We start from the raw sequence: 14,034 nt of genomic DNA on the forward strand, positions 1-14,034 counted from the left end.
TTCCTGACATAGCTGTTCGATTTATCAGACCAATTTTATATTTGTGTGATTTACATGTATATATATTAACCTGACCCATTTACAGGAGCAATTTGTCATTTACAAGTTTATATTCCAGCAATCTCTACAGTTCTTAAAACTGGAGACACATTTTTTGGTAATCAAGTTAAATTTGGATCATTTCTATTGTTGGTGACTCCACATTGTTTTGCAACACTGTTGTTTTCCTTTAAACTCCCTAGAATAAAATGGAAAAATGAAGGGCATGAGGCATCTCCATAGAAGTGCTCCTGCCTTGCTGGTTCCCTGCTCTCCTGAAGGCAGCAATTGCAGATTGTCAAGGGTTGTGTCGCCGTGTGTTTTCAAAGAATGACTCGATTAATAATCTTAAGAGAAAGCAGATGCGTGAGGTTTGCGACTAGAACTGTGGATATTCCAGGAGACATCAATTGTTGGAGTAAACAACAGTCCTGATTCAACAAAGCTCTTAAGCAGACGCTTAACTTTGAGCATGCACTTAGCCCAGGCTTCAGCGAGGTGTTAACATATGTTCTGCTATATAAGGAGGGACTTAAGTGCGTACTTACAGTTAAGCTTGTGCTTAAGTGCCTTGTTGAATTGGGGCCAACAATTCAGCTCTGCCTCTGTCTCCCTGACATTAACTGTGCCTGACATCCAGGAAATTCAAACAGGGGCTGCAGTAGTCACCTACCAGCAGAACTTTCCCCTTCAGAATAGGGCTGCATCTATCTTGCAGCACGGCCGAAGTGCTCTGGGGGGCAGGGTCAGGTCACCCCAAGCACCTCCATCCCCCCATCACTCCCCATCCCTTGGGATCCCCATGGTACCACCTGTAGAGAGACAAAAACCCCAATATATTTGTAAGTCTCTATGAAGACCCCAGCCTTGAAATCTATCATATTTTTTATTTTTTTTTAATCAATATTTTTTTCCATAATGTTCTGCATGTTCATCAAAGATGTCTGTTTGCTCTGTGCTTATTTTCAAGTGGTTGGGGTTTTTTTAAGTGGGAAGAATTGCACTGTGAAATGATTTAGCATCCATTGTCAACCTTTATGAATGAAAAATTAATTGTTGCAAATTTTTGCCTTTGTAGTTTTTTCTCCTGTTACATCCTCCATCTGCTGAGTTGTGCATAGCAGGTGAATATGGATGAGAAAGGCCTCAGTGTCTTCACAGGTTACTGGTGACCTCCTGGACCAGCCTGGATGCTCTAGATGCCTTTCCAATTTCTTGAGACCCTTCTCTTGGCTGTAGGGCCCCTTCCTTTCAGGCCCAAATCACTGAGGATGAAGGTCTTTGCTCACTGTGAAGACACTTTGAATCAGCATCACTGAAAAACCCAAAACCCAGCTCAGAGTTGTGCCTTGGGATCAGTTCATCATCACTTGCCAGATTTTATTTGCAGTAAACCAGATTTCTCTGAAAACTGAACAGATCTGGTTTCATGAGCCAGGGAGAACTCAGTGGAAGCAGCTAACAGAGTCGATACCTCCAGTTCCAAATCACACAAGGCAAATCCTGAACCAAACATCCCCAGAGGTTTCCTGGACTCCTGATCTGAAGTTCTGCCCTTCTTGTAATCAAAGGGAACTTTTGAACTTGCTTCAATGGTGCCGGGGCTGCTTTCTCCCTAGGATTTTATTTATGGGTGATTTTAAACTGTGGGTATAGCAGTTGCCTTTCCAGTCCCAGCTTTCTCTCTATCCTGTTTCTGTCCAAAAGTCACAGCTGGGGAACCATGCTCACTGCCAAAAAAAGGAGTTTGTTTTACCTGCCAAAGCCAGGTGTGAGGGACATGTAGCCCTCAGTTAAAAGTGTCTCAGGGAGCATCATCCAGATGCAATGCCAAGTTTTCTTGAATTAAAAAAAATATAATATAGACCTCAAGGACTGCTCTTCCCTGCTTATTTTTTTTTTCAGATGACAGCATCCAAGTTCCAGTTATTTCTGTCTTGGAAAATAAAAAAAGTCTACCAGAGGAAAAGGAATGTGAGTTTTCAGCAGAGCTTGGTACCTGGAAGGCTCTGGGCTGGAGTGCACACTCCTGATTTATGGTGTACTTGTTAAAACCACTTGTTCTTGTCATAACAAAACAGATCGAAGTGAAGCTGGGTAGAAGGTCCCCTTCTAGCTGGCACTTCATCATGGCTTCTTACTCTGTCTTAGGTTCTGGGGGTTTACAGTTATATAAAACTTAATGAATCAGTATACTTTAGATTTCCTTCCTAATGCATATGGGTTCAATTAACTGCACTGTTTGCTTATTTAAGCGTTTTCATTAAATTGCTTTACTATATTTTCCCGCAATTGAAAGGGAACATGGTGGGGCTGATGCCATCTGCCACCACCAGTTTAGCAGAACCTTTTTCTTTGTTCAGGTCCATTCTTTTTTATTAGAAGAGACCCTCCTACCCCCAGTTCCCTGTGTGCCACGCACTTATTGCATTCTCCTCTTCTGACTGCAGACTGATAAACAAAAAGCTTGAGCGAGGGCCTTCACGTATGGAATTTTTTAAAGGTCCCTTTTACAAGATCAGTTGTGTTTTGCCCTCCACCCCCTTCTCTCCCCCTGCCTGCAGATCCCTTTTTTGCTCCAGCTTGTGAATAAAGGATTGTTGCTATTACAATGGCTCTCAGCTCTTGCTGCCTGGCTCTGCAGGGTGGAGGATTGCTGTGGCCCAAACACCCAGCCAGGCTGCAGGCTCAGCCCGGGACAGCAGGAACAAGGCAGGAGAGGTTTTCTCCTCATTGTTAAGGAATATAAGCTGATCCTAGGTACCTCACCAAACCTTCCTGAAGGTCCTGCTCATGGCAGGGGCTGGTGTCCCTGCCTTCACCCACAGCTTATTTTCTGGATCTGCTGCTCCTAGGCTTTACCCACTGCTCTCCCCCCTGCACAGAGGGGCTGTTTTATTACATTCCTCCTTGTTTTGCTCCATCCTTTTGAGCTGCATCTTGCAGTGTAAGTGCTCATTGTGAGTGACCCTGCGTGTCCTAAGGGCTGATGTCCCTCCAAACAGCCCACACTGCCCAGGGATGCCCTTCAGGGATGGACAGTGCCTTCCCCTGTTTTACAAACTAAACTGAATAAACTCACCCACCTGATTTGGAGTGCAATCTGCTCCCTGTTACACAAAGCAAGTGCTTTATGCACATCTCTAATAGAAAAAAACATCCTGGAGAATATAACAAAAGAAGGAAAAAAATTCATCGCGAAGGACTCTTGTCCAAGGGTTGGATTTTCTGATTTGGAAATGCAGCATTTGATATTGCATTGTTTATCTGCCATCCCTGGGTTAGGAAGCAGAGAAGGCACTCGTGCTCCAGGAGCAAAGGGATATTTTGCAATGCAGTGTGAGGTGGAAAACGCCCCAGCAATTTATAATTTTCTGTTCTCTGCTACAAGCATTTTATGCAAGAGAAGGTGCAAAGACAATAAATTACTTGCCCTTAAGGCACACAATGAATCTGTGGCAAGGCCAGCAAGAAAAAGGCTTTTAACCATTGGTTGCAAAAGCCCTTGTCCTCCCCAAAGTCTAAGGGAGCTGCTGTGTTTGTGGAGGGCCAGAGGATGCTGTGACACCCCCACCCAGCCTGTGCCCCTTTTGCAGAAGGATTTCAGTTTGTGAAGCAATGCGCCAGACCAAACATCTCCAAGAATGAGGCAGACACAGAGAGAGAGAGAGAGAAAAAGAAAGAGAGAAAGAGAGGAAAAGAGAGAAAGAAAGAAAGAAAGAAAGAAAGAAAGAAAGAAAGAAAGAAAGAAAGAAAGAAAGAAAGAAAGAAAGAAAGAAAGAAAGAAAGAAAGAAAGAAAGAAAGAAAGAAAGAAAGAAAGAAAGAAAGAAAGAAAGAAAATGAATCACCCTTCAAACTCTTTTGTTTGCAGTAAAGTGAATTTAAGAAAAAACAAAGTGTGGAAAAACTGAATTTAAACTGAAAGAAGTCTTTCTCCCAAGTGTAACATTTTTTCTTCCTTTTCTTATTTTCAAGAAGGTTTTCCTATTTCTGTTTTTTTTTTTTTTCAATGAAAAATGCAACCAAAGCACCAAAGATGTTACAAAACACCTTGGAGTTGTAAAATTAACCTTGCAGGGGGAGTGGGAAGTGCGGATTACCAGGAGAAACATCAGCTTGCACCCTCGAATGTGTCCCCCCTGCTCAACAGCTCCTGGGCACGGGGACCCCAACCTCTGCTAACAGCCCCACGTGCAACTGCTGGGATCTGCCAAAATCATAAGGAATCACCCAGAAAACCACCCAAACTGGTGCAGAGTCTGGACTCTGGGAGACTCTTTGAGAGAGTGGTTTGACAGCCCTGCCAGGTCCAGCCTCTCTCTCTGGTGCCCTTTCTTCTGTAAGTGAGGCATAAAATAAATTTAAGCTGCCGGCTGTGGTAAACATTCCCTCCAAACATGCCTGTTCTTGATGCCCCAAATGCAGATATTCAATTGTGGAAGAAAGTGGAGAAAGAAAAAAAAAAAAAAAAAAAAAAAAAAGAAAGAAAATAAATTAAAAGAAAAGAAAAGGCTAGAGAGAAAACCCCCGACGCTTCCAAGACACTAAAAATAGACTCTGATCACTTACCAAATGGTAAAATGAAAATGATTTGCTTTGAATAGTCTCCAGAAAGGCTCAGATACAATGTCTTGTGGAGCAAAATTGAATCAGTTGAAAGTGCAGACGCCAGCTCAGCCTAATCCCTCCCAGCTGCTTTGCTTTCCTTTTTTTCCAACAAGCAGCCCCTAAAAGTCATCTCCCTAATCCTGCAAACTGAAATTCAATCTTGTATTTTTTTTTTAAATCAAGTTTCAAGCCTGGGGCTTGCAGGGTGGGGGAAGAGGAGGAGGGAGGGCTTTGGGGTTGCCTCCTTCCCCTCACCCTGACTGCAGTAAACACAGCCTTGAATTCAAGGAAAAGCTTTAGACTACAATTCACTTGGCTTGAGCCAAACACACAAATCTGATGCCTTTAAAGCCCCTCCAGCAGACGGTAGATAGCTTTGAGATGTTCACTAAATGGCTGTCTGGTTGCTGCCTTTTTTGTTGCTGATTGGGGGCCCAAGGAGACCTTGTCTCTGGGCTAGTTTTGGCTTTTTTTTTTTCTTGCTTTTTTTTTTTGGTGTCTGCTGTTATCAGTAATTTTGGGTTGGGCATTTACCTAAAGCAAAGACCAAGACAAACAATTTCTCACAGAGGCTTGTGATTGCAACCAGCAGTGCATGTACAGGCTCTGCTATCTCGGGGAATACTGAGAGGTATTTATGACACTTTCCCAAGAGTTTCCCGACTCCTGCCCTCCACTCCCCCAGTTCCTGCCACGTGTGCTGCTTGCAAGGACTCAGGAAAGCCTCCTGGGGCATCCCAGTCCTCAGCTCCCTCCATGGCACTTGGAAACATAACTCCATGTGCTTCCAAATTTGCTTTGTCAGTCGTTGCCACCTGATGGTTCACTGATCCCAAATATTTTTGGCAGCAAATTATACTAGTTTGATTTTGGAGAGTAATTGAGAATAGACAAAATATCAGCAAAATGTTCAAAACCAAATCCTGCAGCTCAGCATCCTGATAATTCAAATTCCTGGGTCTGAACACTTCCAAACTCAGGGCTTCAGAGGTTTTCCCCCATTCAGCCATGCAGATTGCTCCTATGAGGCTTTTGTTTGAACCCAGGTCAGGGTCCAGAATCTGAGCAGGAAAAAAAAAGATGTAAGAAGAAGACACCACTTTTACTGGATAGAAACTCCCCCACAATGGCGGCAGGCAGGTTTAAACTCACCTGGTCAGGGAAAGATTCTGAGTACCAAAGGAAAACGGGAAACAAAACTTACAAGAAAGAGAGGAGAGCTGAGGTTGGAGCCTTTGATATGACTTCTCTTACCCTGGTAGTCTGATGACAAAAACCCCCACAGTGTGAAAATCACATTTTCACAGCTGCAGAGACGATGATTTTGTCTGTTTCCAACATGCCCTTTTCCTCCTTTTGTTAGCATAATGGCCCCGACCCCCCCAGCATGTCAGAAGCAAACTTCTACCTGTTCACAACTGATTGTTATTACTGCTCTGAGATTCATTGGGTTTACATGGCATTTACTCAGATGATATCAATTCTTGCTTTCTGTACCCCTGTGCCCATCTCTCTGATACAAGGGTGGGTCACTGAGAGTGCTGAAGTTGTGTGGAACTGAGTTACCTCTTGTCTGATGAAGGAGAGTGCATTGGGCACCCAGATCAGATGGCCTCATGCTGTGTGCTGGATTTTATGGTGTGAACCGATGGACAGTTGAGATAAACGTACATAATTAAATGGGTAGAGGCACACAGGGACGTGGGGGATGGATAAATTAGAATCATTGGCGTATTATCTAGAGAGACAGGGTCTGTGCAGAGCGTGGATAATTTGGTATTAATGCAGAAGATGTGATGGTGGAGGGAAAGCCTGTGCATGGGACATGGACTAGGTGGCCTAGCCAGGGGTAAGGGTGGTCCTGATGCGTGTCAGGAATAGAAGTGGGATGTGCTGTGTTAGAGCAACTCCTGCCTGGGGGAGCAGAAAGTGTATCCAGTGGATGGATGGATGGATGGATGGATGGATGGATGGATGATGGATGGATGGATGATGGATGGGGATGGATGGATAGATGGATGGATGGATGGATAGATGGGGATGGATGGATGATGGATGGATGGATGGATGGATGGATGGATGATGGATGGGGGATGGATGGATAGATGGATGGATGGATAGATGGGGATGGATGGATGATGGATGGATGGATGGATGGATGGATGGATGGATGATGGATGGATGGATGGATGGATGGATGGATGGATGGATGGGGGATGGATGGATGGATGGATGGATGGATGGATGGATGGATGGATGGATGATGGATGGATGGATGAGGGATGGATGGATGGGGGATGGATGGATGGATGATGGATGGATGGATGGATAGATGGGGGATGAATGGATGGATGGATGATGGATGGATGGGGGATGGATGGGGGATGGATGGATGGATGGATGGATGGATGGATGGATGGATGGATGGATGGATGGATGGATTGAGCAGTGGAGCTGGGAATGAGGGGCTGACGAGCTGCACGGTGACCCTGTGGGATGAATGTGGGGACAGAAGAGAGGCTGGCTGGCTTTGCTGTAAAACAGAAATATTTTAAAACATAGAGCTAGGTAAGGGAAAAGGAGGAAGGAAGGAAGGAAGGAAGGAAGGAAGGAAGGAAGGAAGGAAGGAAGGAAGGAAGGAAGGAAGGAAGGAAGGAAGGAAGGAAGGAAGGAAGGAGGAAGGAAGGAAGGAAGGAAGGAAGGAAGGAAGGAAGAAGGAAGGAAGGAAGGAAGGAAGGAAGGAAGGAAGGAAGGAAGGAAGGAAGGAAGGAAGGAAGGAAGGAAGGAAGGAAGGAAGGAAGGAAGGAAGGAAGGAAGGAAGGAAGGAAGGAAGGAAGGAAGGAAGGAAGGAAGGAAGGAAATAAGTTTGGCAGAGAAAAATGCATAGAATGGACTGCAGCACGCCTGAGCCTGATGGCCAAGTTAAAATGAGCAAATAGGTGTCTGTGTGTCAGGTATTGGTTTGTTGTATGGGTGTGAAACACATAAATATGGAACAAGAAAGCTGGACTTGGTAGGTAAAGTAATTGCTGGATGGCTGGGAATTTTAATGGAGTAAATGAAATCTGGATAGATTGAAATATGGAAAGCAGGTATTGTAAGTCTGTAGCTGTAATAGGTAGCAAGGAAATAAGTACAGAGAGAGTAGGAAAGGAAACAGTGGAATGTAGGGAACAAATGGACACATGAACTGTTGCTGTGTCTCCTGACATATTTGGGGATGTAAAGAAATGTTTGGCTACCTAAATTCCAGTGACATGAGCAGCAGTGCTGCTAACGTATCTAACACAGGAAAATGGATGTAACAAGGACAAGGTAATCCACTGGAAGTACTGGGAATACACTGCGAATATTCTGAGGCTTGTTCAGCTGAGTGGAAATCAGATGGGTGAGTGGGTAAAGAGATGGTTGTATATACTGGCTGAATTATCAGAGGAGCTCGTATTAGCTAGAAATATTGACTAGATAAAGCTGTAGAGAACAAATTAGTAAATTAAAGGCCAAGAGAGAAAGAGATTAGATTGAGAGGGACAAGCTGACAACAGACATAATATGTGTTGTCTGGGTAAAGGAATGGAAAGATAGCTGGAAGAATGGAATAAACATATGCCAATAAAAATGTGCTGATAGGGTGAATGGGGCATTGATTATGGGGAATGTAGATAGAGGGAGGAACAGATAAAAGAAGAACAATAGCAGAGTTAATAGATGAGCAGTGAATAGAATAATGGATGAGCAGCTCCCATAGAGAGGGTATCTGGTGATCCCTGCAAACACACAGACAGAGAACTGTGAAAAGGGGGTGTACAGGACATAGGGGAGTGGAGACAGCATGGGGTCAATGCACACAAAAAAATAGAAAGTGTACAGACAGGAGAGAGGAGTAGATATGGGGAAAAAAGCAAAAAGGCACTTTAGGAGGAATGAGGTAAAATAGTAATGAAATAAATACATTGCATAAAAAATTCATGCAGAATGAAGAGATTATGCTGAAAAAAAAACAAGCTTGGAACAATTAGCAAGCTAACAGGTTGGACCAGGTATTGGGTAGATAAGGAGACAGAGGAGTATTCATGAGCTGGGAGTGTTGAGAAATTAGCCTGATGGTACAAATTAGAAAGATGGTTAATGGAAGAGTAAATCCTGGATAGGATGATTGATGAAGAAGGATGTGGGTGCACATTCAGATGAGTGGGTACCAGGAAGCTCATCAGAGCGGGTACGAGTGAGCAGAGAAATGAATATGGATGGAACAAGGAGGGAGATGAAAATATAGAGTTTGGAATGTACTATGGAAATCCAGAGAGATTAATTGAAATTTGCATCAGATTAATTAGGTAGGTAAGTAGTCACAGGCGCTACCTTAATGAGTATGTATAAAAGAAACAGAAAAAATATCGTTAATCGTGGCAGTAGTTGCATTGATGTCTTGGGCATGACAGGCAAAATCAGAAGGGGTGAGTACATTAGTGCTGTAAGAAAGGATGAGAGTGATTAGTATATGTGAGATAGATTAGATGTGTGAGACATGAATGTATGCAAAACAGGCTAAGAGGTCAGGTAAATGAGAAAACACACGGAAAATGGATTATTAAGTGTTATGAAACTCACCTATGAACACCTACAGGGGTGTGTAGGAGGGAAAATGAGATGGACAGAAAGAGAACAGATCTGTTTGCACAAGAAATAAGCATAGAGAGATTACATGATCAAGGCTGACATGTGACTCCCAAATCAATCCTAAAACTAACACTAATTCTAAATTCTGACACAAACACAACTCTTACCTTAATGCTTATTCTAACATAACACTAATGCAAATCTAAACCAAAAGTATCTGAACACAGCAGTAATCCAAACCCCTGACCTCACCTAAAACTGCATCCACTACCTAATCCTAGCAGAAACTCAGATCTCCCACTGTCCCTGACACCAATCCTATCCTACACCTAACCCCTGCCTCACCCAAACCCAGCTGCAAGCCAAACATAATGCTAAATGCTGACCCAACTATATCCCAACTCTAAACCAATCTCTGCCCAATTCCAACAAGCCTTGACCCTAACTCTAAGCCAGAAGCCTTAACCCTGTCTCTAACTTAATCTTAACCTTGCATCTTAGAGGAATGGTTAGAAATACATGATACATTTTTATTCAGCTGATACTAAACTGTGTTAAACCATAAGAAAGAAGACTAGGTAAATATGTCAGAGCTGGAGTGGTCAGGTTTATGTATTCTAAAGTTATATGGTTTTGTTGGCATTGGGGGAGCAGGGTTGGCTGAATGAGTGGATTCAAGGTAGAGGTGAACAAGTGAAATATGTTCATCCAGAGGAGTTATAGCAGAGAGCTCAAAGGGTGCATGGAGATAAGTAATGTAATTCATAGTTATGATTTCAGATCAGAGATCAGATTGATGAAGATATATAGAGCAGAGTGAGGTGTGTAACCAGTGGTTAAATCACATCTCCAGGCAGACCTGCAGTGGACTATTATTGGTATGAGATAGACAGGTGAGGAACGAGGTCTGTGGGGGAGAAATGTAAAACTGATCAATAGACACGGCAAGGGGGAGCCTTGGAATGAATGGGTGTCTGTGATGTCAGAGCTCAGGGGTGTGTGGGGGTAGGACAAGTAATGGGGTGGGTCTGGGTCAGGACAGCAGACAGGACCATGGATTGGCAGTTTCTGAATTTCCCAGATGATGACCCCTGCAAATGTGACCAGCAGAGCTGCCAGCCCCTGGCTGGTGAGGTTTAGCTCGTGGTCTGTAGGTGGGTGGAGAGAGATTTGTGCAGGACATCGCAGCTCCAGGCTCCACTTCTGAACTACTTCTGGGATGCTCCCCAGAGCTGCTGCCTTCTACAGAGCAGGGAGGGGAGGCTGATGCCCGTGTTCCCCTGACCCTGGGAGGGGGAAGCAGGCTGGCCCCCAATCTTCTCATCTGCCTTCCAGGTTTCCTGTCAAAGGTTCAAAACCTGTCCCTATAAATGTTTAAAGAGTGGGGTCTTGCTTTGTGAGACCGTAAGATTAAATTTGGGATCTGACTTAAAACAGGGATGGTGAGAGCACAACTCCCCAAAATGCTTTCTGCACCTTGCCTAACTTTATGCTTAAATTTAAGCAACTTTAGTTTGCTGTCTTTAACAGCAGAGGAGTGGGGTGCTGTGGTTACCCATGGACCACAGCTCCACTGCTCTGCAGCCAGTGACAGATCTCCAGCTGGCCTCCCTGAGATCAGGGCTTCACCTCATGCCTAGAAGCATTTCACTGAGTAATTTCCTTGTATGCTTAAGTACTTTCCTGAATTAGCTCTTAAAAGCACAAACTCTCCTCCTAGACTTTCTGGGAAAAAAGAAAAGAAGGGAGTGGAGGGAGAATGGGAATTTTTGAGGGCGCCCAAATGCCAAGAGCCAGCCTTTGGAAGGGCTTTGGGTTCTCACAGTTTCACCCAGGCAGTCAGTGGAGCCTCAGAAGGAGCCAGAGCAGAAACCTCTGGTAGACACTGGTACTGGGTGCTTTCAAAGATCCCACTATGTACTTAGCTGTATCTTCAGACATCTAAATCCCTCTAAAAGTCTCACCCTTAGTGTCTAAATCCCAGGTGCCTAACTCACTTCTAGGAAAATCTCACACCAGGGCTGATTCAGTGATATTTTTTTTTTAATCTTTTTAATTTTTTTTTTTTAATCTGGTCCTCACTCACGTAGGGCTTTTGAAAATCCCACTGCTAATCTCCTATACCCGGGCATGTATCACTTTGAACCCTGTAATATAAATTACTTTGTGTTCTGGGGGACAGCCACTACTTTGTCCCTGCTCAGACTAGGTCAGATTTTTGGTTTTTTGCATATTAACACATAGGTTTTCTGGGATTTTTTTTCTGACGGGGGAGGTCTGAAGTTGCTCTGCAAGGCTTGAATTAGCAACCCGGAGCGAGAGCTGTTTTACATGTTATTCCAGGGAGGAATCGCAGGCTGCCGTGGATTGCAGGGCTGCATCGGCAGAGGTGTAGGGAGGAGCTGGTTCTGGGCTCCTCATTTACATCGGTGGGGTTTGCCCCCGGGCACAAGCCTTCGCTCAGCTCCACTGATCTCCTGGGAAGATTTGTGAGCAAATTTGCTTGTCTCTAGCAGAGACTGAACATTGTTACCTGGCTTTCTGCAAGAAATGGTTGAGTAAGAAGGGGGAAAAAAATCAAATACATATGTTCTTTCATTTTTCTTCTTTTTATTTCCAATGAGAATTTTTTATTTGTTGGGAAGTTATTTGGTAAATAAAATTTTTGTGCATACGCTTTCTTCATTAAAGAAATTGGAGTTGGGCATAAACAAATTAATTTTTCCTGTTAAAAAACCCATCACTCTGCAGAAGAACAGGCTGGCTGCCATTGAAACATTTTTGATAGAAAATCAGCCTGCAGCCCTACTGCTTAATCAGTTTGGAACAGAGCGGAGCCCATGGCTTGTTAATAAGAGCAGCTTGTCCAAGCAGTTCACACAATGGTGAGCCGCAGAGGAGGCTTGCTGCATAGCTGTGGATTTTATTTTGCAGCTCTGTTAATTAAAATATATTTACTTTGAAGGAGGTTTTTACTGTTTTCTATGAGGCTGAGCAGAGAACTGTTCTCTTTGATAGATTAAAGGAGGGATATGAAGTATTTTCTTAGAAGTAACAACTCAGCTTTGTTTGATGGGCAAACTGAGCAAAAGCACTGTGTAGTTTTGTGTTTTTGTTTGTTCTCAGTCTTTGTATATGGGCTGGTTTATAAGTTGGTGTATTTGGCTGTTTTGATAGCATCAAACTAAATATTTCACACACAAGTTGCCAGACAGAAACAGAAAAGTCACAGATTCCCATTTAATTGATAAAGTAATTTTTACTTATACAAGCATATACTAAAATAATAAGGCCTGAAACTGTGCCACTGAAGTTAATGACAAACCCTTCATAGGTTTCATATAAAACCTGTATTTTTATTATCCCAGTTCCACTGACTTTTGTTGCAAGATTGCAGCAAAATGTTAGGGCATTTCTAGGTGTTATTTTTATTATACAAAACCCCATTAAAATCTGTACTGAAGCATCCTATTAATTTAAATGGGACTTTGCATAGTTTGCTGAGTTCCAGGCCACAGATAAAGTGAAGTATGCAATTTAGAATTAAACTGACCACAGCTTTTTATTAGAAGACATTTAATCCTGAACGGACTGCACAGTCTGAGGCATAAGGTATTTGTGAACTTCATCTGGGCTGGTGCAGCCAGAGCTCCGCTGTTCAGCCGCTCCTGGGCTGCTCCGCGACCTCTCAGGACCACTCCGCATTCCCAGGCAAACCCGGGCGAAGCTCTGCCCAGCAGCTTTGCTTTGGAAATGCTACGAGGTAAGCCAGCACACCCAGAACAAATGGAAAACTCGATTCCGGCATTTCTCTGGCTCCAAGGATCTGCTTGCCTTGACAAAGCCCGCAATCAGTAGGCAGGAGTCTGGGGGCTCTGTGCGGCACCCGCGGGAGGGCAGGGTCCCACCGGGATGGAGCCTCTCGAGATCCAAGTGATGCAGCTTCAGGAACCCCAGCTCGAGCTTCACCCGCTGGAAACCACCGGGAGGAATGTGCGGGGCGAGGGATGGGAAAGCATCGCCTCCGGTGTGTGGAAACACCCACCGGCCAGATGCCGGCAAGGGGAGTTCAAAACCCAGAGTGAGAGGGGTGGTGGTGAGCGGTATTTTATACTGCCCTCCCCCCGTGGGGACTTCGGGGACTAATGAACCATTAAATGACAGCCTTCCTCGGCTGCCCCAGCGCGGGGGCATACCCGGGCACCTCCAAGGCACATCGCTGAGGAAAATGTGCTTGGGCAAGGCAAAGGCAGTCCAAAGCCGTGCCTCAAGCGCTCCAAACCCCCGAATAATTCAAGCTCGAACCATTGTGGGGGAGACCCAAAGGCTGCTGGAAGCAGGGCATCCGTAAAAGTGCACAGGGAAGGTGAAGGAGTTGCTTTCTGCTCAGCGTCTCCCTGGAATTTTCCTTTCCCTGAGCCGTAAATGTGTCAAGATGCCCAAATGTCGCCCAGCAGCGGCAGATCAGCTTTCCGTGGGACAGCCACAGGGCGGGGGGACACTGGGGAGGGACACCAGCGCAGAAGGCTGTGTCCCTGGCCCCCAACTTTTCCTGCAGACAGTTTTGGGAGGGGCCGGCTGGTTCAGGACTCCGACAACAACTGAAACCTGGGGCAGGCTTTGGCAAAACCTGAACGCCGCGCTCTGACTCAGGGCTAATGGTGCTACCTCCGGGAACAGGAGAAAACGAACACCTAAAATCCTGGCTAAAATCCCAGCGGAGGGCTGGCAGATCCCCTCCCGCCCGGAAAATGGGGCGATATCGG

Source organism: Motacilla alba, chromosome 13 (genome assembly GCF_015832195.1).
Source record: "Motacilla alba alba isolate MOTALB_02 chromosome 13, Motacilla_alba_V1.0_pri, whole genome shotgun sequence".
NCBI lineage: Eukaryota > Metazoa > Chordata > Aves > Passeriformes > Motacillidae > Motacilla > Motacilla alba.